This window comes from Paroedura picta, chromosome 1 (assembly GCF_049243985.1).
Source record: "Paroedura picta isolate Pp20150507F chromosome 1, Ppicta_v3.0, whole genome shotgun sequence".
Lineage (NCBI taxonomy): Eukaryota > Metazoa > Chordata > Lepidosauria > Squamata > Gekkonidae > Paroedura > Paroedura picta.
The window spans coordinates 67,307,497-67,331,170 of NC_135369.1; the positions used below are offsets into that span (position 1 = coordinate 67,307,497).

General features: G+C 43.4%; 1 long non-coding RNA gene across 1 annotated transcript in view; it reads left to right on the top strand.

The window, feature by feature from the left end:
• Positions 1 to 23,674, top strand: part of LOC143838173 (uncharacterized) — a 60,774-nt gene that overhangs the window by 28,779 nt on the left and 8,321 nt on the right. Inside the window, exon 2 of the long non-coding RNA XR_013231291.1 lies at positions 5,037 to 5,133. This is a non-coding gene — a long non-coding RNA (uncharacterized LOC143838173). The remainder of the gene's footprint in view (positions 1 to 5,036; positions 5,134 to 23,674) is intronic.

Sequence of the window (23,674 nt, forward strand, 5' to 3'; positions counted from 1 at the left end):
CTTGCCCCTCTCCCAGCTTGCTGTAGAGTCAGGAGACAAAAAGCAGGAAATAAACCCCTCTCCAGTCTTGTGCTCCTTCGATGCTGGATGGAGCTTCACACAACCACAACTCCCCCCCCCCCTACACACACACACTATTAGCTTCCTCAATCAAGTGGGAAGGAGAGAGCAACCAGACAATTAAGTGCAGAAGGCAACGTCTGTCTCATGTTGGGAAAAAAGAAGTTGGAAGATTCTCACTCAGATCAATGTGAATTAAGCAGCATTGACAATGGAAAAAAAGGGAGTGCAGATCCAGCCATAAAGTCTTCAATGGCTTTTCCAGAGAAGTTTGCATAAGATTTCCCCAGACACTGATATCCTGCCCTTCAGTCCTCTAGGTCAGGGGTAGTCAACCTGTGGCCCTCCAGATGTTCATGGACTACAATTCCCATGAGCCCCTGCCAGCAAGCGCTGGCAGGAGCTCATGGGAATTGTAGTCCATGAAAATCTGGAGGGCCATAGGTTGACTACCCCTGCTCTAGGTCTTCAAGGTGACTGATGACATGAGGGTCTAGGGCTGTGGCTGCTCCTGCAATGGTTCTTCCATAGGCAGTTGCTTCAAGAGTAGTTAGAATCCCTGCATGAGACCTGGTAGCATGGTCTTCCTTGCTGATGACCATGCTGATTAAAGGTGCCTTGGGGTAATAGTGGGGCAAAAAGCAAGTGTTGTTTCTAGAAGCAGCTAGCCACACCTGACAGGGAGTGCCAATAATATCCCTGTTACAGGGACAGAGTTGATCTTGTCACACATTTCTTCAAGGAAGCTAACCTATACGGGGGCACTGGTTCTTTCATACCGTCTTAATTATATCCAGTGGGGCTTGGTTCAGTTTAAATTCTCTTAGAAGACCTTCAGACTTTTGCATGGGTAATAAAGCTAAGCACTTTCCTCCCTGCTTGTAAAAATGAAACTGGTGTATAGAATAAACTAGCAGACTTGAGCTACAGTGTGTTTCCTAGGGTGAGACAGCATCTAGCGGGTGATATTTTTTTAAACAATCCTTATTTACCCAGTCAACAGGATTCAGACATGAGTTGAAACATAGTAGAAAACTTCAGGATTGACTGCAGTGAAGCACCAATAAAAGCAACTTGTGCAGTGAGTGATCTTTAGTTCTCAGGGCTAAAATTAATGAGAGACATCCAGCCTGGCTGGTCAGCTGAGAAGTGAGAAAGTAAATGAAGCAAGAAAAAATAAATCTATTATACTTTTATATCCAGGGTTGGAGGGGGCGGGTTCTTTCCCCCGTAATTGCTTATGTGTGTGTAGGACAGTGCCAGTTTGGGATTCAAATCTGCATCGTTTGGGAGGGTTATGGAGCTTCAAGACCATTACTTTCAATAGGGAATTTATGGAGGATCTGGGGCAGCTGTCTATAAAAATAATGGCATCACATTTGCACAGGATGCAGTCCTCCCTCTAATGGAAAAGCCACCAAAGGTTTAAGCAAATTGGATCAAGGGATTCAGTTGTACAGATCCTTAGAGCAGGTGCCATTTGCTTGATTAATTCCTACTGGGGCACTGGCCACTAGCATTTTTTAAAAATAAAACTCTTCACATGCAGTTCATTTCCTTGCTCTTACCCTGACTGACCATATATACATCTACATACATTTATATTTCCATTGAAAACTCAGTGTTTGCCATTTTCTGTGGGGTTTCTGCTCTACCCAGATGGAGAGTGAGGGCAGGGACTGGATTAGCCAGATCTCTTGAGGGCCTTAGAAATTAAAACTATCTCTGTCTTTTCCTAGTCTTTTCCCCTATCTACTAGTGCTTTCTCTCTCAGAAAGCAAAATGCCATTCTGTCTCTCAGAAATGTGATGTCAGAAATATGTGTTGTAGATAGCAGAAACTACAAGCTTAGCTCAACAGGAAGGTCAGTGGCCAACTGGAAAAAATGTCTCAAAAGTCACACATGATAGAATAGGGATAATCCAGTCTGTTTTATTGCACTGAAGACCTTCATTACATGTACCCATGTTATAATTATTCATGGTTATCCTGAGGAACTATGGTTACGTATGCAACAAGGTATAAGAAGGACATCCACCATTGCTCTGAGTTTGTCCTTTATCGCAAAGGGGACTACTCTGCCATCTGATCACCCATAGCAACAAAGCTCACCAAAGTATGTATGCTTATCTGTTTTCTTCACTCTGTCCTGGGTGAGAGCCTGTTTCTGTGAGGTAGAAGGAGAAGAGTGAACTCTAGCAGAAGAAGGTCATTGCAGTCTCTCATAAAAAAGATCTTATCAGCCTTTCCATGCATTCTACAGCCTGGAATTTCCCACAGTCCCTGACTGTGTCCTCACATTCCCTTGCACACTATCCTAGGAGACATGCCAGAACTCCACTGTACACCATTCCAGGGAAATAGGTAGGGCCAGAACTGCATAGCAGTCAACAGCAAACTTGCTGGTTTGGTCTCTGGTTTCCTTTTGTTTCAAGGCAGCTGTTAAGATAGGCTCAAGTTTCTTTTCTTTTCAGGATGTTTTCTCTATTTCCATTCTGATTAAATGCTGAGTGTAGCCTAACTAGCTTTGGGTGTGAGGGGGGAGAAAAAGAAGAGTTGGTTCTTATATGCCACTTTTCCCTACCCAAAGGAGGCTCAAAGCAGCTTACAGTCGCCTTCCCATTCCTCTCCCCACAACAGACACCCTGTGGGGTGGGTGAGGCTGAGAGAGCCCTGATATCACTGCTCGGTCAGCAGCTGGCATACAGGCAGAGATTGAGCACCCTTATCCACATCTATAGCTGTAGTTTCCGCAACAGCAACTTTTTCCAACTTACGTTAAATAACTCTCATTGTTCTATTTATTTTAGTGTATTATTTTAATTTGAGTTAGATTTGGGCTTCTCCACAGAGGGTTGTAAACTTTTGTTACCATTATTTCTGACATAATTATGAGGATGCGCTTTACAGTATTAGGAAGGGGGACCGTGGGGTCTAGGAGAGCATCACTGATTAACAGCAACACCACTCCTCCCCAAATAAAGTCAGATGATTATTTTCGTGTGGCAGCTTCCTGTCTTAACAATGATGTGACAGCTCCTTCTGGTGATACCGTAGTGGAATAATTAAGTCCTTCTCCATAGAGACCAAGGAGGAGAAGGGGTTTTAATTCACCTAGCGGTTGTCTTCCTTGTGAGAATCAAGGAGTTTTTGATTATAACATGTTTGCTAACCAAACCTTTTCATTAGCTGAGACACTTGAAAAAAAATCCATGCCAAAATTAATGACCTGACAGATCAACCAAAAAAGCAGCAAATCCCTGCATGTTTTCATTCCAGTGTTTTAAAGAGCTATGATGCGAAACAAACTTTCAGCTGCTGAGAAGTTAAATGAGAAATCAGAAGGTATACTAATGCGGACATTACTATACAACACTAGGCAAACTTCAACTTTCAGTGCTACAAAATCTAACTCAGAAAGACTTTTTGTGTAAATTCTGTGAATTTCGGGTATCTCTCTTTGAACAAGGAGGAGCTGTGGGCCCTGCGGGAGCTTTCAGCATTCCACAGGGCCTGCAAAACGGAGCTCTTCTGCCAGGTCTATGGCTGAGGCCGGGCAGCAAGGACGATCATGGCCCCCCTATAGGAGTGGCGGCTTTCGATTTCCATCTGCCCCCTCCTTACCCTTCTCCTCTCCCCCAGAGGTATTGCTCGGGATGATAGGGATGGGATGATATTTCTGCCGCATCATTATTGTATATTGTTTGATTGTTTGATATTGCTGTATTTTACGGTTTTTATGTCGGGGGTTATAATGGGATTTTTTCGGTTTTATCTGACATTTGTAACCCGCCACGAGCCTTCAGGGAGTGGTGGGAAATAAATTGCAAAATAAATAAACAAACAAACAAATAAATAAAATTAAAATAGTTTTAAATATACTCCCTTATCATGGTATACTTATTTCCTGGAACACCAAATAGGAAGCAAAGCTGTCTTTAGTTTTTATTTTGAACCAGAATTTATGTCTAATTGACTTGTGATATGTGAAACAGGTCTCAAGTTTGATTTATAGGGACCATATAAGAAGAGCTGTTTTTTATATCCTGCTTTTCAGTACCCAAAGGAGTCACAAACAGCTTACAATCTCCTTCCTTCCTCTCCACACAACAGAAATCCTGCAGGGTAGGTGGAGCCAAGAGAGCTTTAAAATAACTGCTCTGTGAGAACAGCTCTGAAAGAACTGTGACTGGCCCAAGATCACCCAGCTGGTTACATGTGGAGGACGAGCGGGGAATTGTTGCTCTTAACCACTACACCATGATGGATCTTTATTCATTTTTTCATTTACATTTATTTTTGTTTTTCAAGGCTGCTATCTTTAATATAGTCTAAAGTATCACATCTCAAATGGTACAATATACACCTTGTTAGTGCTTTTGCTGTACTGTAAGTCTCCTCTATCTGGGCAAATACTGGAAGGGGAAAAGTCTAGAGAAGAGCCTGTACTCATTGATCTTGTTTCACCTTCTCAGTGAGTGACTGAACCTTCCTCACTCTCTATTAATCACCAGATAAAGGACCCCAAGGATGAGACAATGAAGGCAACTAGAGGGTATTGAATCAATGGAAACCATCCTGATTAAATTGTTTGGGATTTACCTTTTGGCGAGCTAACCCATCTAATTAATAGATGGAAAACTCTCCAGAGAACCTTGGAAAGAATCTCTTTTTCTAGAGTAGAAGAGTTTCTAGAGTAGAAGTTAATGCATCTGAATTAGCCCAATGTCCTAGTAGTCAGCCAAAATGGTGCTGCAGCCCCCTACAGAAAAAACAGGGGTTTCTAGTTCCTCTTCATGAAATGCAGAGTTGTCAGGCTACTACAAATGTTCTGTCTGGATCTGGCAGTTCAGTGGGATCATGTGGCCTTTTTTGGTGCTAAACGCAATTAATTTCCACTCGAACCTAAGACAATTGTTAAACAATCTCATCCTGTAACTGGACAAATGACATTTTGCAATGATTCTTTCCAACAGGTCCATGCCATTAATGACTGGAAAAGGTGTCAAATGCATCAAAGAGCCAGTGTTTGAAACTGTTCTCCTCAAGCATTGCAGGATGGAAGCTTAAAAGGTATTGGCATAGAATGACATTGTGTGTCTTCAAGAGACACACAATAACAAGAACTTGAGGCATTTCTGTACCTGTGAAATGTAGTGAAATGCTTACCTTACATATATTCCATCCGCTCCATATGACGTCACCAACATCCAGCATCTGGGCAGTAACCGGCTGGCTACATCATTTTAAAGTGCTAGTTGGAGAATCACATAAAGTGGATTCCCCAACCTATTAATCACTAACTACAGGAGAGCAACCAGCAGACCACCAGCAGAGGGAAGGCATGAAGGCTTAAACACACTAAAGGCAGCTGCCTCATTCCACCCTCTCACCTGCCTACCTCTCTCTTGTTCCCGGGGATGGGAATGTCTCTTTTAAAATGGCTAACATTCTGGAACAACGAACATGCGGACAAGTGTACAAAAAACTCCTCCCCCCAGAATTGTAACACAAAGCATGCCTCTCTAAAGTCCCCCCCCCAAAAAAAAATCAGTATATCTGTATACTAGATGGTATACAGATATTGAGCACTTGTTTATCTATGATATTAGTATTTTTAGGTCTCAAACATAGGCCTGGTGGAACAGCCCTGATCTTGCTCAGGAGAGCATTCCACCAGGCTGGTGCTAGGGCTGAGAAAGCCGTGGCTGTGGCTGAGATCAATTTGACTTCTATGGAGCTGGTGATCTTGAACAGTTTTTATGTGCTCAATCATAAGTTACTTTGGGGGATTTAGTGGAAAAGGCAGTCCTGCAAGTACAAAGATTCCAGACCATTTGGGCCTTAAAGGTAAGAAACAGAACTTTGAACCTGATTCAGTCTTCAATCTACAGCCAGTGCAGCTGGAAGACCACTGGTTGAATATGCACTCTCCACTGGGCAGCTGCATTCTGAACCAGTTGAAGTTTCTGAATCAGATACAAAAGAGAATTGCAGTTGTCTAATCTAGAGGTGACCATTGCATGGATCACAGTAGCTAGGTCAGGCATCAACAAATAGGGTTTGAGCCTGGAGGAGATGGTAAAAAGCCTGGTGGGCAGCATTTGTGAACTAGGTCTCCATTAAAAGGAAGGAATCCAAGATCATAGGCTTTTGACATTTGTTGAAAGTCTTAATTGGACACTGCCAAGAGCAGAGAGCTGTCTCACCTGGGGCATGCTGATCCAGCCAGAGGACCTCCATCTTAGCTGGTTTCAACCTCAGTTGACTCCACTTGAGCCAGTTTGCCACAACTTCCAGGCAACTGACCAATGCACTTGTGGGTGTAGACAGATGGTCATCCATCAGCAGATACAACTGGGTGTCATCAGCATATTGATAGCACCTAGCCTGAAACTCTGGATTAGCTGGGCAAGGAGGTGCATGTAGATGTTAAACAACATCAAGGAGAGAATTGTTCCCTGTGGAATCCCGCATATTACGGTGTACCACTGTGAGGTACTCTCCCCGACCTACAGCCTTTGTTTCCAGCTCTGGAGAAAGTACTGCAGCCATTTCAAGGCCATGCCCCATATCTCTGTGATGGTTGGGTGTTGAGTGAATAGCTCATGATCCATAGTGTCGGCTCTTGCCCTTGTCTGGCCACTTCTACCACACTGGCCCTTTTAGTATATTATTGAATGATTTCAATAATATGAAATGTATGGAATATTTTGTTCTTCTAATCAATCATTCTAAGTTACCATTTCATGCATGAAATATTTTAGAGGAACCTCTCTCTCTCTCTCTCTTTTTCTCTCTCTCTCTCTCTAAGATGTGAATGTGAAAACTGATTATTTGTAAATACCTGTAGTATTTTTGGATGCAACATCCTGTTGAGTGTACACTCAGTGACAAATTTGGATTTGCACCTGCATAATGTTTGAAATGGATGAATGGCAGTTTTCTCTGTTTTTCTTTTCCTCTCAAGCTAGAGAATGCATACACACAGACTTTCCAGTTGACATGGGCTGAATTCTCCAAGGGCATAGATTAGTAAAACACTATTACATTTGTGCCAATTTAAAGCAGCCAGCGCTTTGCGGAAATGTTCCAGTTTCATGCAGATTAAAGAGAAAAGAAAGTAAACCTGTAAAGATATTTTTAGTCAGTTGAAGGAATGTAGCAAACTGTTGCCAACTTAACAATTTTGCAAGGTAATTTTATGAAAGAAAATTGTCTGGAGGTTACGTTAATATGCAATGAAAAGGAGCATACTGGCAAAACCAGTCCTTGAGCCAAGGAAGTGTGCGAGCATAACTGTCAAGTCGGAGGCTGTTCTTAAAAATGAGCAAATGAGTTAAATATGCACAGTGCCCCAGTTCACAAGATAAAAGCAAGCAAGGGTGTTATCCTGACAGAAAATAAAACTATGAGCCTGGGGTCTACTATTATAGAAATGCAAAATGTCAAAAATGCTGAGTGTGTGGGTACAGGAGCTGGACACATGGGGAGGGGAATAAACAGCCAATGCAAATGCTTGAGCACAGGTTAAGGAGGGGGAATGGTTCTGTAAAGAAACTGTAGACATTTTTTAAAAACACACACACCGGGACAGATAAAAGGAAAGGAGGGGTGATTTTCAGAACAGAGCAGTGGATTGTCAATTACATGCCTGGAGGTAAAAGATGCCCCTAAACAAGCTGGAAATCACAGAACTACATTTGCAGCTGAGTTAATGAGGACAGACTTTTCCTTTGGATAAAAAAGGTATCACCAGAGCTGTCTCCATTGTAGGCTTTAATCCTAACCATGTCCCATTGAATTCTGTGAGGTTGACTTCTGAGTAAATATATTTTGGATTCTGCTGCAAGCATGAGCTACACTCACTAGTGAAGTAACTAGGCTTAGAACAGTGATGCTCACTCAGTGGGTCTTTGACAAGAAACTTGTGACTCTCCTGATCCCCATTCTCCAGTTTAGCACCTGACATGATAACAGAGATATCTGTTTGAAGCTCATCAGGAGTTTCTTGGGACCCTGAGAGTTGCTTCTTTTCCCAGGGCAACAGACCCATAAAAGGCACCAGGGGTCAGGAAGAGTGGAGATACATTTATGCAAGGATTCAAGTGAGTAGCCGTGTTGGTCTGAAGTAGCACAATAAAATCAGAGTCTGGTGGCACCTTTAAGACCAACAAAGATTTATTCCGGGTGTGAGCTTTCAAGTGCAAGCACTCTTCCTACTTGCAAGTTGTAAAGCAGGTGTAAAAACATGAGCTGAGTATAGAGATGTGTGGGATGTAACCCTTAGGTCATTTGAAGATAGGGGTTCACCATCCATATCAGAGTCATGTCCCTAATTCTGAACAGAAGAAACTTCCAGCAAGCTAGGTCAGGAAGGGTTAAAAGGCTGGGATATCCAGTTAATATTGTTCAAATGCTAGGAATCAGATTTCCGTGTGTGAAGCAAATGTGAGTCAGGATCAGCATTTGCTTATCAACATCCCAGATGAGATATGATCTTCTGTATAGTTAAGTTTAGTAATATGATCTCTCCTGTTTCTTTCCTTAGATCTGGTGTAGCTACTAAGCATGACAATCATTTCCCCTTGTTTTGTGCTCTAGTTCAATAACCGGTAGTTAATAAAGTATTCCTGTTTAAGAGAGAAGACTTTCCAGTTCCTCCCTGCATGTGTTCCCTTTATACAATCATACATGCATAGAGAAAGGGCTGAAACTTTGTCCTTTGTATATGCCTAGAGGCAGGCTTTACTGGTGTTCTCTGAGCTCCTGGTAAACGTGGCGGGCTGGTTTTCATTGGGGGGGGCAGGTTAGCATTGAAGAATTACATTCTTGCCATGTAAACACATGGTGCTTTTATGACAGCACCCACCCCATGCTCCAGAAACACATGCATGAGTACCACTGTCTTAGACTTTCCCCAGTGAAACTTTCATGAGAAAACATCCCTCTTGAGATGCTTCCCTTTTGCCAACAAGAACAAGATGTCTGTCATGAGTGAAACGAGGTTCCGAATCACCCGTGCAGTCTTAGAGGGCTTAGAAAAGGTGTGTATTTTAGTTCTCTTTTTAACTATTTATCGTTGTACAGCTTACCTTTTCAATTTCACTGGCATCCAGAGTTGGGATGGAGTGAAGGTAAGTTGTACACAGAGAAGGAGGATAGGAGAAAACCCTGGCATTAGTGACCAAAGTGATACTTCCATATTGACCAGGGAGGCTAAAAACATACCCAAATATATGAAAATAATAATGCAAAGATTGTGGGATACACTTGCATTTTTTTGTCTTTTGTAACATGAGATACCCCTAAAACTTTTTAATGTAGTACATGAAAAAATGGTCTAAGTATAGAAGGAAAGGATACAGCAATTAGTTTGAACATCTTGGTCATAGATTTCCCCCCCCCCTTTTTTTAAACTCTTGAAGGAAAAGATCTTTTTTCCTGGGCTCTCAGTTACTCTAGTTCAGGATCAAGTACCATCTCTGCCCACCAGATGGGAATGGAGAACTGCATCTAATCTGATTCATGAAGATTTGTGCCTTTATGAATACCAAGACATAAGAGATACATTTCAGATACTTAGAAGATGATGAATCTAGCCAAAAGGCTAAAAAGGACACTTTGGTGTAGAGTATTTAGTGATTTCCATTGTGTCCACTAGTTCATGCCCATCTCAATTATTTAAAATAATAATTTGGTCTCTTATAGTCCTGGAAGGAGGGCACTCAAATTGTTCTGGCCCTTAACTGTGAGACTTTTGCTAGCTTTTTTGCCGATGAAATCTTAGCTCTTTGCCATGACCTCCCTCCAACTGTTGATACATTAAATTAGTTGGAGGCCCCCTGGCCATCTCGAGGAGTAGTTTCTGGTAGCTCCAGGGGGCTAAATCGAACTGATGTGGATAGGGTGCTGGCTTCAGTAAGACCAACCACTTGTTCCTTAAATCCCTGCCTCCCATGGTTCATTATGGCAGATGATGAGAGGATTAGGATAGTGTAAATCTGTCTTTGTCTTCAGAGACATTCCCAAAGGGTCTAAAGGAGGCAGTGGTTCGGTTGCTGCTGAAGAAACCATCGCTTGATCTGTGGGAGTACTAACTATTGCCCAGTTTTATAGTTGCTGTTTCTAGATAAGGTGATTGAGCAGGCATTAACAGATCAGCTACAAGCCTACAGGAAGCATCACACTTGAACCCATCCCATTGCAGTTTCTGGCCTGGCCAAGGGGTGGAAACAGCACTAGTTGTCCTCATGCGTGATTTTCAAAGGCAGCTGAACTCAGGCAGCATTGCCAAGCCAGTAGGTACAAGACAAATGTATTTACAATCTGGTTTCCAACTTTCCTGCTGCTTTCACTCATGAAGGCTTGAAGGGGTTAAAAAGAGCATAATTCCACTCAGCTTTACGGCCCATGGAAAAAGTTTTGACCTCTGCATCTCTCTCACTTGTAATTAAACTTGTTTTGTACTTATTTGCTGTGGCTTCTCCTTATTCAACCTTTTTGCAGGGCATCTGCTCCATGCTTGGAGCATACTGAAGCCTGGGTTTCACAGAGTGACTGAAGATCATGGGAGAAGGGTACTTGGAGGATGTTCTTCTGTTTTGCAGCAGGAGTTCAGATCTCTTTCTGGTCTCCTTCCAGTTCTATTGAAAGTTCAGTTCCATCCAGATTTGGAAAAGGTCCCCAACTTGAAGCACAATTTAGTGGTACATATCTCCATGCAAACGTATTTTACAATCAAACTAGACATGATGATGTGAATTGATTTCTTGCAGTTCTTTAAACTGTACCTAGCAGCAGCAGAAGCATTGTTTGAGATCAGGGCCATGGTGCTGAGGACAGAGTTGTTGAAAAGCTTTTCTCAGTTGTCATTTTCACACTCAGTGACCCCAGAGATTATTTAACCCTTTGCGGGGGTAGACATATAAGTGCCAGTATGTTTTCCTGCATCAAGAAAATAGCAAATACTTCATGAAAATAACATGGAGGGCAAGAGTAACACCCTTTCCAGGGCCTGACCTGAACAGCCACCTCCCTTTGTGGCTGTTGTTTGTATGAAAGAACAGCAGGGAACCCATTCATGGTCTTCTGTAATTTGTCTAGTTTGGTACTAGGACTAGCCTAGAAAAAAATGATGTTATAATAGACACTGAGACCGTGGAACTGGCTGTCACAGTTGGACATTTGAGCCTTCTATCTATGGCTACTGAGCATCCCATGACTAAGAAAAGGCCATTGATTTTATGGACTCAGTGTTAGTTTTAGATCTTAATGGATGTCAAACAGCAATGGACCCAAGTTAATCTGTATGTTCTTAGTAAATTCAAGCTATGTCATTATTAAGACACTTTATTTCAGTTTTGTGTCTCCCAAAGAATTAATATCTGATAAAGTGCTTGGATTTACACCTCAGAATCCAATAACTTTTTGTAGGGTAATAAAAATTTAACATGTTTTTCGGGCCCCCTGCCATCTCCACTCTAATGGGGAAGCCAACTGTTTTGTTCAAACTTTTAAAACTGCCAAAAAAACTGTCAAGGGAGATAAAATATCTTTAAATCAGAAAATAACTTCTTTTTTGCTTTCTTATCAAACAAGACCACATAGTGTAGTTTTCAAAGTACATGGACTGAACAACTAATCAGCAGATATTTATGTACAAGACAGCAAGCTAGGAGGCAAAAGTTAGATAAAAGTATATTGAAATATAAAAATAAATCTACATCTCCAGGGAAGAAAAGAAAGTATATGTGATCTGGAAGTTTCAGTAATCAGTTTCAGCTGCAGATTTGGGGGCGGGGGGGGAGGGGGAGGTCAGCAACAGTTATGTAACAAATTAGAAAGCAGCAGACTTTATATCAAAGAGCTTGTAGATCATCCTTCCAAAAAGACATTTGATTTTTACATCATCCCTCTTTATCAGGGAAATGACTTGTCATGAGTAGTGAGGTACAAAGTAAGTAGCTATTCTCCATGTAGCAAGAGATAGCATAAAAGTTTGTCATTATCAATGAGTTCAACCCATAATGTATAGCTGTATTATAACAGAATGTCATAAGCCTCCAGGAGTTCTTTACTAGCTGGAAGTGTGTGTGTGTGATTTTTAAAAAGAAGATTCTGTGCAAGTTCCCAGAACTGGCAGCTCTGTGGAGACAGGATTAGATATTCTGTAATCTTAATCTTTTTCTCCCAATGAAATTTTCACTGTAGACTATAAGCCATATAACCAGTCAAATGCCGTTGGGTTTACTGTCAAGCACCATTTTGTTTACTGTGCTGCTTCTCTGTGTGGTGCAATAATCTTAATACGATCTTGCAAACAGTTCATGTATTTGTTCTCCTTCCTTCCGATGGTGTTCCAAGAGTTGTGTGTGTGTGTTGGAATTACAAAGTCATTATCACCATAACTTACTCTGTGTGGTCAGTGAAAGCCAGTGAAATCAAACCCCAATACCCCAGAGAAGCCAACATGACATTTAACTCCCTTCAATTGCTTCTAGGTGTAGTACTCACCTGCTGAGGTGTGTATCCCATAGAGACTAAATCAGCTGAGTGACCTGAATTAGTTTGAGACTAAAGATTTATTTGGCTTTCTTAACTCACTTAACTAGAACAGGAACTGGAGGTATTCTGCACAGAGCCAAATAAAACAGTTAAAAAAACAACCAGTTTAGACCGCTTTATTATATTACAATTGTTGTTCTGCATTGAATATAGTCTGTTGAAAAACTATGTTGCAATGCTCTCTGCATGAAACAATTCATAGCCCTGCCCCCTGTAGTTTTACCAACTCCGCTTTGTTCTCTAATGCAGTCACTAATCTGCATAACTAAGGAGCTTCTCTGCATGACTAATAGTCCGTTTCAGGCAGGCAGGAGAGAAATGAATCGATGAAAAGTATCTTTCAGAAGCAACACTTAAAAGATGCTTAAAGCACTGAAGAGGCAGTTCACCATACAGAGCAAAATCAGTTTTGCGGAGTAAATTAACTGTTCTGTGCAGAGATCAGAAAAACAACAATGTATTTAGTGAGTTTTCATCAGCTTATCCATCATGCAGAAGAGGCCCTGGTGAAATCTAGTCATGAGTCTTCAGTAGCAATATGCCAGCAAGCTCCTTAAAGATAAAAATATGAATTTAGCAAGTTATGGGGAGAGGGCCTCCCAGAGTTTCAAAAACTGCCTATCTACAGGACAGTAACTGCTGGCCCATGGTTTGTCTAACAAACTCTTGGGGTTTTCTTTAGTGATTAAATTTGTCCTCATGAATCTAAGCTCACTGACTTGAAAAGCTGTAAGAAGCAGAAAGATATGATGATGAAGAAGAAAAAGAGCTAGTTTTCATACCCTGTTTTTCACTACCTAAAGGAGTCTCAAAGTGGCTTACAATTTATTTATTGATTGATTGCTTGATTGATTTATATTTCTATACTGCCTATTTCTTTGAAGCTCTTCCTTCTGCAATCACCTTCCCTTCCTCTGCCCACCACAGGAACCCTGTGAGGTGGGGCTGAGAGAGTTCTGATAGGACTGCTTTATGAGCATAGCTCTAACAGGACTGTGACTAGCCCAAGGTCACCCAGCTAGCTGCATATGTAGACAACAACGTGGCAAATAGGCACCACACCCCTGCTGACAGTTGATCTAGTGTTGCAGTGAAATCTGGGGACACAATGCATGCTAAAACAGAGAAAAATTGTCCTTTAGAAAAGGTCCGTGAATAAAGAGATGAATTAATACCCACATGCACTGAGGTTGAGATGGCAGGCTATGACAGTGGGAGATCCAATAATTAGGGACATAATAAGCCATATTCGGGATGAGCATATTACCTATATGATGATGTGAAGGCTGAGAATATAGCATAATGTTTAAATAGGGAGGTAGTACAGGAGTCAAAGCAAACCCTGGTATCTCTTGTTGGGCAGAGCAGGAGTCTGCTTGCAAACCACCCTTGGGATAATGTTACCTGCATCTTCTTAACAAATCATTGCTTGGTCACAAATCCATCAAGACATGTCAGTTTCATCCAGAAAACTAACCCAGCCATGTTTGTGTTCATGCAGTAAATGAAATATACATTCTCTTGCTAGAGGCCACCTTCATTTGGAAAAATTCTGGAGCATGTAGAATAACATTATTGTTTCTATGAGGGTCCTCTTCCATTGATTATTTCCTCACCCTATATTAATAAGGGTCATTGAAGGGATAATGGAACTTGGGAGCTTTTCTTTGATAGGCTGAAGTACTTTTCTCACAACTGTGGTCACTCTTTCCCATAATTCATCCCTACCCCTACCATTTCTGTTCCTTCTTTAAGTATTGGAAAGGTTCTTACTTACTTGGAGGACGGCAAGGAGTGGATCCTGTTGACAACGAAGTATAGGATCCACAGTAAGGAGTTTAAACAATGTGTAGAATTGTTACCAAAAATGTGCATGTCAAGGACACGTGTGAAGTGGGGAATAGCTTAGTGAGAAGTTGGTAACATAGCAAAAGGCTCGAATGCCTATGTTATATGAGGGTCCATCCTGAAGCAACCATCAGTGTCATGGGAGCAACCGGTAACTCAGTCAAAGGCTTTTGTCTCAACAATGACAGAGCAATTACCTGGTCTCCATTTTTGTTTCACCCTAATAAATGCATTAGCTCCTTTGTTTTAGGGGCTAGCTGCTTGGCCTTAGCCTCCAGGTATGAAATAGGGTTTTTAAACATAGATATTTGGCCACAGCCACGTGTGTGCTGTTCCTGAATCCAAAACCATACTCCCAATACACATTAAGAACATCTTGCTGTCTGTCTCTTTCTGGACATTATAGAAGGTAGCTATTACTCTTTCTATGACCTACATCTTCTGCTTTCCACATATTCTGCTACACCCTTCTGCATCTAGAGGCTCCACCCCTTCCTGGCTCATTCTTTTCCTAAAATCCCCTTGAATGAGAAAAAAAGTGGCTGAAAGTGGCTTACCGTTGCCACTCGTTGATGCCCACAAAGGGCTGGCTGGAGCTGGATGCAATTGCCCAAGCAGCCTGTGGGCCGGGTGCACTGCTGGAACACAGTGCGCATGGCACTAGGGCAATCCAAGACCACAATACCTATAAAAGGCACCATGTGTGTGGGTCCTGGGCATCTTGCCTAGGACGCCTTGGAGAGCAGCTTCCCTCCCACCCACCCTATGTCAATGTGAATACAGCTTTATTCTGTGTCTTGAGAGATTGTTTCACGGTCAATAATTCTTCACAGCTGCGGGGCTGCATAGGGTGGAGCCGGTTGGCAGGGAGTCCTGTGGGTGATCGCACTCCCTGAGGTATGGGTCACACTATGAGGTGGCATGTAAATGAGCGTGGCTGATCCTACTGGGCAGCCAGGGGCTCATTTGCCAGCTGGCTGGGAAATAGCCAAATGAGGTAGGTGTCCGTTGGCTCCCCCACATAGGACAGATTTCAGAAGTCAAGGGGATCTGCTATCCCAGGTGAGAATGGTGCAGATTCCCAGGGCACCTCTGGGTTTTTGTGCAGTCTGCTGACTGCTAGGTCAGGCTCCATCTCCCATGCTGCGCATACCCTCCCATGGGGAGATAATAAAGCTGTGACTATGGTTATACCCAACATTGTGCGTCACGTCTTATTCCAGCCTAAATGCCCTCTGGCAAGTCAATATGTTTTTCTTCTTCAGCTTCTTCTTTTTCTTCTTCTATCACAAATCTATGTTTAATTTTTCTATAAAACAGGGACTATTTTTTCTCATCTCCCTGAAACTTTACAAAGAAGATCCCATGGACAGGGAGTATAGTCCGCAAGGACATCATCCAATGTGGATAAAGAATGAAGATATTACAGATAATGAAAACCATTGCAATAATAACTAATAAATGTGTAATAACAAAGAGGAAACAAAGCTTTAGAAGTGAAAATAAATGTTTTTGGCCCATACCTATTTTTAATCCTTTGAATTCTTATGATGAGGCTGATATGGAAAGTGATCTTTTGATCAGGATTAAATTCCTTTGCAGCTGTAATTCCCACTGAAAAAAATTAATTGGAGGGGGCAACATGTTCCCCTATTATTTATACATTCCAGGGGGGGTGTGGTTGGCAAGGAACAGGTATTGCTGTGGTCTCCTCTAAAACGGGGGCTGAAGCTTTCAGTCTCTAGAGCTGCCATCCTGGCAGCCTCTTGCTGGGGTTAAATATAGCTATACCACCATTCAACTAAAAATGGCTTTGAAAAGCATAAAGAGGGAGTGCTGCTCCCAGATGAAGAGCCTGGTTGCTTTTGTTATTGGTCTTCATTCATTCTTCTCTGATGAGGGCCATTGTCATTCACAGCCACTCACTGGGCCCCTTGTGCTGTGAACAGATAGAAGCCTGAAGCCTTTGGCCTCTTCTGGTGGCAGTCAGATACAGGCTGCCCTCATTTCTTCTCCTGATAAGCTTGATGTCCCCTTTACAGAGGCTTCTGCTGTCATGTTTATCCTGCCACTAGACCACGAGTGACTACAGTTCACAAAGAAAAATGTTTTTTGGCTTTTAGCAATGTAAGAATTGCCCTTTCCAGCTGACATACCTTTCCAATCAGTTGAGTCCCTGTGGTATAATTTAACTAAGTCTCCTTAGGGCCATTCTACACATTGCAACAGAAAACATTATGCCTCCAGCAGGGGACTGTGGCCAGTCCTGGTGCTTTGACGTCAACATGTTCTAAAACATCTCTTTGTCATACTTAGACCACATTTTTAGAACTATGCTTAGTCTTTAGGATGCTTCTGCTTTTAACTGTATCATTCTAAGGTATCTTGGTTCCTATAAAAAGAATCAGAGCTTCCTTACACTGTAAAAGCTTAGGATGTATGCCAACTGGAATTTCGTATGAGAGACATCCAGCTCAGAGACCCATTCTTCTGAAACATATAGACATCCATATGTTCAGATGGGAGCAGAAGCATCGGTACAGCCAGAGAGGTTTTAAAGGCTTTTACTGTAGCAATTATCCACTAAATGGGAATGTTGCTTCTCAGTTTAGAACCAGTTTGCCCGAGCAGTTGTGTGATAGACCTCAGTAAAACTTTGAAAACACCTCACACAGCATGCATGATTCTCCCCCGCACATATGGCTGTCTAGCACTGCAGCCCTTGCTTCTTTTTATGAAGTGCTAGAAACTAGATTCTGGCAACCTACAGAGCCAGAACTGTGAATTCACAGCACCACTGAAAACTAGCTGATAAATGATACAGCTCAGATTACCAAACTAATAATTTCTCAAATATCCTTTCATACTTCGTTCTCAACTGGATCTTATTTGTTGTTTGCCTGATGTTGAGTAAAACATTACAGAGATTGGGGTTTCATACAGCAAATTTCCAAGCCAATTTTGTAAGAGTGTAAATCCAAGAGACCTTTCTAAACCACACTGTAAGTGTATAAATCCTAGAGACCTTGGCTTGCTTAAAGCCACCTTTAGAGCTCACGTAATATCTGGATCAGGGACTTCCTGATTCACAGTTTTGGATAGCTATACTTAACTAGTAATGTAAAGCCTAAAAAGAATATTGATTACCTCCCCCCCCCCCAAAAAAAAAAAGACCCTGGACTACATGTTGACTGGTAGGGTGGCATAGAGCCAATCAAGACGTGATTCATTTCTTTGGCAGTAAAAAGGACACAGCTTTATTGAATTCCAACTGTAAAAATGAGGGTTGGCTGGCATGAGGGAAGAGCAAACACCTGGAGCTGTCCAGCTGCTGTTATGGGCTCCAGGAGCACCCTGGGTCCACTTGGGAGGGTAGGTCTCTTGCCACCATAAACCCTCCCAGAGAAAGGAGGCCTGTATAATAGTTGCTGGACACCACCTCATCCAACCATGCCATGGTCCTGGCACTGGGCCCCTGACCTTCCCAGCCAGGTAAGGCTGGGCCCGGTGTTAGCTGGTCTCTTAATGAGACTGCCCGCACCTCAGGGTCCCGATATGCAAACCAGTCCCTGGACCAAAAGCTCTCCCTCTTGCCCCTTTACACCACAGCTGTGATACGAACAATCAGAAACTTAATACAGGGAAGCTGTCTCGGCAGCAGACTTGTGGCAGAGAGGCTGAGCTTCATCACGAGGCACCTTAAATATCTAATTTGTTAGCTATCATCCTGAATGTAATCATCACCAGCTCACATATGGAATCCCACAAGGAGCAGTCTTCTCATCTATTCTATTTAATATCTTTATGCGCCCTCTCGTTCAGCTGGTGCAGAGGTTTTGGCTGGGTTGCCTCCAATATGCAGATGACACCCAGCACTTCCTCCTGATGGATGACTGCCCTGACTCTCCCCCAGAAACATTAGCCAGCGCTATGTTACGTTATGACTGTTATATTTGTTACAATGTTCCATGCAATTACCATGGGGCATTCTATGTAAACTGCCCAGAACCGTATAGAAGGGGGGTATAAAAATCTAAATAAATAAGTAAATAAATAAATAAGTAAATAAATAAATAGGCCCTTGTGAGCCCTCCTTTCATGCTGCGCCATGTACACCAGCTGGTGCACACATTCCCCCGGGCCAGATGCTGCCTCATCATTCTTGGCCCATCCTCCCACTGCATCAACTGCGGCCTTCCTTTACTCTCAGTCGCTCTCTTTATGAAGAATACCAGTAGAAGAAACCAGATCTCCATGGTTTTTGCTTGACATGAGGTGACAATAAGTGAACAGAATGAAAGGAAAACAAGGAAAAGCAAGTGCTCTCTGCAACAGGCCTCATTACCCTTTGGGTCCTCAACTTATATTCACACACATTATAAGGTCTCTCTGTCATTGTTTCCTGTCACTGAATGAATATTTTTCTCTTTCATTTGGAGTACCTCAGTAAAACATTGTTGGTCCACCTACCTGTTTATATTGTATTTGTATGTGTTAAATATTTTACATATGTATGTAAAATGGTTGAGGCTGGCGCCTCCTTGTAAGATTGGGCCCCTCTTCCCCCCTTCCCCTCTCAGGGCTATATATGCAGTGCTCCCTGGTCTCCTCCCTGGGAATGCCGCCGCTGTCGGGTTGGTTGGGTTAGACGGTGTATTTGTTTTTGTAGGATGTTTTTATGTATTAGGGGTTTTATATGTTGTTACCCACCACGAGCCTTAGGGGAGTGGCGGGCTATAATTCAAAGTAGTAGTAGTAGTAGTAGTAATAATAATAATAATAATAATAATAATAATAATAATAATATTCTGCTTTAATGCTTTAATACCTCAATGTTTGCTGCCTTGGGTACCCTATTGAGGCAAAAAGGCTGCATAGAAATATTTTAAAGAAATAAATCATATAATGGAATGAAATTGTATTAACCTCCATTTTATAAAGAGTTTATTTAATATGCATAGTAAAAACCCTTTTTCTCTTAATTATGGTCATAGCCATTTCTTTACCCCCAACTCTTTTTCTATGCATATCTCTTTAAATTATTTTAAATCTCTAGATTATTCAGGACTCTGTGACAATTCCCAGGCTTTGTATTAGATTTCTTTTTTAAAATCTCATGAATGCAGATTTCTGGCCTCTGTTCACCTAACTCAGAAGTGAATAGCCTCTAATATCCATAATATCAGTTTATGCTTATGAACCTCCAAAGCCCAAGACAACACTTCTTGTTATTGATAGAAAATACCACTGTTACCAGTACCGGGTATTAAGATATCAGATATCAGACTAAAACAGTGGATAACCATTCAGTGTCACACAAGAGTACAGACATCCAAGTGTGTGTACATCTTTAACCGCTCCTGCGGAGTGGATTAAATAATCGGGTAAGGGCACCTAAGGAGGGCCCTGTCCGTGATGAGGAAGGGCCCTCCGATTGTCAGTCCGGTGGCAAGGCTCACAATTGATCCCTTGCCGCCGGACTGACGCATCGGGAGGTGCTTTGTGCCTCCCGATCCACCCCCCCTCGACTCTGCTCGCCCGAGGCTCGCTGCCGCCATTCCTGCACACGCTGCTGAACAGCCACCTCCCCGCTGCTGTCACCATGCCGCCAGCCGATCGCCCGCCACCCCCCAGCCGCCTGCTGCCGCCCTGCACTTCAATGCACCTCCAGGAGCCCGGCCATGCCGCGCCTACACACGCCCACCAACGCACGACTGGCCGCCGCCCCACGCTACCACTGCCGCCCCCCAACCGGCCTCCGCTGCCAATGAGCCCCAACCCGCCCACACTCCACCCGCACCTCGCCCACCCACCCCGCCAGACCTGTGCAAACCTCCGCTGCCGACAGACCCATCCAGCCCCTCAGGTAGGCCGTGACCCGCTGCCTGCCACTCGGCACCACTTCAGCCACCGCTCTCCACTCGCCCTCCAAGCCGGCCCCGCTGCGCCACGACACTGCCGCGCCCCGCTAGCGCTCGCTGTCTGAGTTACAGTGGGTTCTCTTTCTAGTATCATATAAATCACAGGATGATAGCTAACAAATAAGCATACATGACAAGACTGCACAATGAAGGGCAATGGAATATTTACCTGCCTAAAGTGTATACACCTCATTAAAAAAGCATTCAGTCAATTATTCCACATGACAATCGTGTTTGCTGCATGTACACCAGTGTTTCATATGATCAGTAAAACTTATAAAACCCAAACTGGCAAATCAACAAATACCTGATTGCCCCTAATCCAGGAATGGCCTGCCAGGTAGTTTAGACCCGATCAGGAAGCAGCCCAAAGACAAGAAGGGCATAATAAGAGGAGTCAGCTCTCCACCTCTAACTTCAGATGTTTGCTGAGTGAAAGAGTAGGAAGCCTCAGAGCATGCCGCGCTGCCAGTAAGTTGTCCAAACCTCCTGGCCTCTTTCAACTCAGAGGACATGTAGGGGGGAAGGAGACTGGAGCAGCTTCTGTGAGCCTTCTGGAGGTGGGGGGCTACAGAAGGCCTAGAAAGAGCCCCCTTCCTGACCTCTGGGGTTCAGGGTGCTGAGGAAAAGCCTCTGCCCTGGGAATGTTTAGAAGAAGAAGAGTGGTTCTTATATGCCACTTTTCTCTACCCGAAGGAGGCTCAAAGCAGCTTACAGTCGCCTTCCCTTTCCTCTCCCTGTCAGGATATGGCAGTCAAGTATTGATCATACAGCCAATGCTATAAAGCTATGTCAATGCAATGGATTCCAGGGGCATGTCCAGGCATGTAACGGGCACGTCCAGGCTTGTCTCTAGTTGTCAGCCTGAGTCTCCATAGGAATGCATTGGGATGATGCAATAAGGTGTTGCACCTGTGGCTAATTACCTGAGTGAGTCAGCACTGTTGTGATTGGCTGTTAAACTGTATATATGAAGTGTGCATTGTGTTATTCTGTCTGCCTTCTTCAATGAGAGCTAAGCAGGACATTCTGAAACTCTGATGAATGTATTGCTGGATGCTGGATGTAAATAAATCACTGTAAATGATTTGCAACAACTTGGCTGTGTTGGTGAGTGATCTCTTCTCTGCTGGTGGTTGGACCTCTGTCCAAGTAAACAACGCAAACTCGCAACAGGGTTATGGGCCCAGCACGCTGCGCTAGCGGCCGGAGGCACCACCACTGAGGCTGGAAGAGAAAGAGAACTCAGTTGCCTGGAGGTGGATGAAGGTCTGTGGCTACCGAGAGTGACTTGGAGGACGTGCAGAACGCAGGGAAGTCCAGTGAGTCTGAGGATAGCACAGCGGACCAGGCAAGCAGCAGCGGCTCTCAGGAAAAGGCCGAGGAGGTGAGCATAGAGGGAGTCCAGGCGTCTTGGCTAGACGACAGCATGGCATGCGTGGTGAATGCGCAGCTGGTGGATAAGCTCACCTCAACAAACTATAGTGTGTGGGCACTCCGGATGGAGCACTATCTCACACGAGAGGCTCTGTGGGAGTGTGTGTCAGCTCCTCCAGCAGCCCCCACACCAGAAGACGTCAACAAGGACCGGAAAGCCCTGGCGAATATCGTTCTGAGTGTGGCAGATGACCAGCTGATTTTCGTGACTGGCTGTACGACGGCGAAGGCAGCGTGGGACAGCTTGCAGTCAGTATACGTGAGGAGAACGGCAGGGTCCAAGATAGCAACAACAAGGAGGATGTACCGTCTCCGGTTATCTAAGGGAGAGTCGGTGAGAAATCACATCAACACATTGACAGCCTGTTTTCAGCAGCTAGAGAAACAAGGCAAGACGCTCCCGGACGAAGATAAGGTTTACATTCTTCTCTCTTCGTTAAATGATGATTACAACGTGCTTATCACTTCCTTGGAAAGTCTCGACGCAGACAAGCTGACTCTTGTTTATGTGACGGGTCGTTTGCTCGAGGAACAGGCACGGCAGGACGAGATAAGAACGGTTTCCCCTGGCACCGCAGGTGTTAAAAGCGAGCAGCAGAGAATCAATGGCTGCGACAGCATTCCAGAGTTTAGCTCTGGGAGAAAACAACGGCAGAGCCAGGAACAATGTGTTTACAAGGTCCGACGTTGTTATGGTTGTGGCTCTAAGGAACATTTAAAAGCAAATTGCCCGAACAATAGCAAAAAGGCTAAGGGTAAGGATTGTTTGAAGAGGCAGGGAGCATCTTTGGTGGTAACTGAGGGTGGTGGTGTTGCTGGGATTTGGTTACTTGATTCAGGCGCCAGCCAGCATTTCTGTGCAGACAAAAAGCTCTTGAAGTCTGTACAGCCTTCCACTCTCAAACATGTAAACTTAGCGGACGGCAGCAGTTCTATAGTCAGCTGCCAGGGTAGTGTAGAATTTTCTGCCCTGGGGTGTGTGTTTGATCACGTTATGCATGTACCCTCGCTTGAAAATAACCTTCTTAGTGTATCCTCATTGGCTAAGCAGGGTTTCACTGTTCAGTTCTTTGGGGACAGGTGTACCATAAGCAAGGGTGATAAAACTCTGGTGCAAGGAGAGATGCATAATGATGTTTACAGGATTGTAAATGAGTCTGCCAAAGCACAAGCGGTCCTGAACAAAAATCCCCATGAGAATTGTATCCACCTTCTTCATAGGCGCCTAGGCCACGCCAGTTTCAATGTCATAAACAAAACACTGGCTATGTTAGGCAGGGATGATGTACAAAAATGTGATGTGTTTTTAGACTGTGACATCTGTAAACAAACCAAATCTAAAGCTTTCCCCGTAGCCAAAAAGAGCTCTAGAATGACTGTAAGAGCCTTGGAACTGGTGCACTGTGACGTTATCGGCCCTTATCAGCCTAGTTTATCAAAAAACCGTTTCGCGGTCATTTACACAGATGACTATAGTAGATTCAGCTGGTTGTATATATTGAAACATAAATCCGAGGTGTTTCAGACCACCAAATATTGGCTTAAAAGGGTTGAAAAGCAGCTGGGTTTGGAAATGGCTGCATTCCAAACAGACATGGGAGGCGAATTTATGTCACTAGAGTTCACAAAGTGGCTTAAGGTCAAAGGCATAGAGCATAGGGTGGCTAATGTGGCAACCCCACAAGAAAACGGGCTGGCTGAGAGACGTGGGGCAGTCCTACAAACCATGATGTTATCAATGATAAAGGACTCAGGGTTAAACATGGGGTATTGGGCTGAAGCATTAAAAAATGCATGCTATGTGGTAAACCGTCTATGGACGAGCAGTATACAAAATATAC